This window comes from Cynoglossus semilaevis, chromosome Z, assembly GCF_000523025.1.
Source record: "Cynoglossus semilaevis isolate Cse_v1.0 chromosome Z, Cse_v1.0, whole genome shotgun sequence".
Taxonomy (NCBI): Eukaryota; Metazoa; Chordata; class Actinopteri; order Pleuronectiformes; family Cynoglossidae; genus Cynoglossus; species Cynoglossus semilaevis.
Window position 1 is genome coordinate 21,811,855 of NC_024328.1, and position 1,363 is coordinate 21,813,217.

A 1,363-nucleotide genomic window follows, 5' to 3' on the forward strand; every position below is an offset into this window, starting at 1 on the left:
GGGTCGGGGACCCGCGCCGGCGCACGAGCCGCCACCTGAGGGCTTTTTCCTGAGCTGCTCTCCAGCGGCTCCGTGGACCTGGACCGGGCCGAGACAAAGCCCACTTCAGCTGAGGTGGAAAAAGAAGTAGCGCGGGACGGCGGCCAAACCGGTGGTTGTGGTGCGCTGGAACTGCGGGCTAAAGTATATCCTCAATTTTCAGAACCCAGAGGATGAAAGAAGAACCCTCCCTGTGTTATTGTTTCCCATGTTCACCCCCCGCCCTTCATCCAGAGACAGACCTTCTGTTTCACAGGATGAAACCAGAGGAACCACAGAGGAACCGCAGAGGAACGTCTTTTTCCACTGTTGGAGATGAGATGTCGTTGCCGCCTCACACTGAGCGCCGTGTGATTTTTACCGCCTGCTCCGACGGCTAATGCGGACGCCAGTTTTTTTTTTTTGTTTTTTTTTTATGTGGGTTCTATAGGTTCTGGCCGCCTGGAGGCGACCGGCTGTGAGATGTTTACTGCTGCTATAAGGCCAGGCATTTCCTGCGCCACTTCAGAACCAGAACAAACACGTGCTTACACTTAGTGTCCTCACAGCGCGGGCCGCTGCCAGGAGCCAGCGCTGAGCTCATGGTTGGCTGCTGCTCCGCAGGCTCTTTGTATGGTCAGAGCCCGACTGGTTTGGACTCCCACTTAGGACACCAGCAATCACTGTGTTTGGTTTGGAAATTTACCCTGGAAACATATTAGTGGAGATGTAAACTCCAGCCTCTGAGCTTTGATGACGATGATGATGATGATGAGCAGATGATGAGGATGAAGAGACGAGACACTCGCTGTTTTATAGACCAACACTCTTTGGACCTGGATCTGAACCCAGGCTGGGAAACGGCTGCTGGTTTCAGGTTCATCGGACTGACATACCAGGTCAAACTGAAGGTCAAACTGAAGGTCAAACTGAAGGTCACACTGTGGCTCAGTGGTTAGAGGATCGGCCCATCAGAGGTTTGAATCCCGGCCGTTGTAGGACCCCAGAGGGCGCTGCTCCTGTGAGTCGGCCGTTTGTCACCGATGGTTGAAGAGAGAAGGTTTGATGTTAGAGCTGAGAGAAGGAGAAACATCTGAGAGAGAAGAAGAAGAAGGTAAAGACATGGGTTTGTAGAAGTACTACTACATGTACTACTACATGTACTACTGCAGTAAAACACACAACAGTGAAGTAAGAATCTGGTCACAGGATGTGTTCGCTGTAGTCAGAGTCTGATCCTAGTCTAGAACCGATCCACCTGGACCTGTGGCCCCTCAGCTGTTCTCTGGTACTTTATACCCCCCCCCCCCCCCCCCCCCCCCCCCCCTCCCCCCCCCCCCGACTC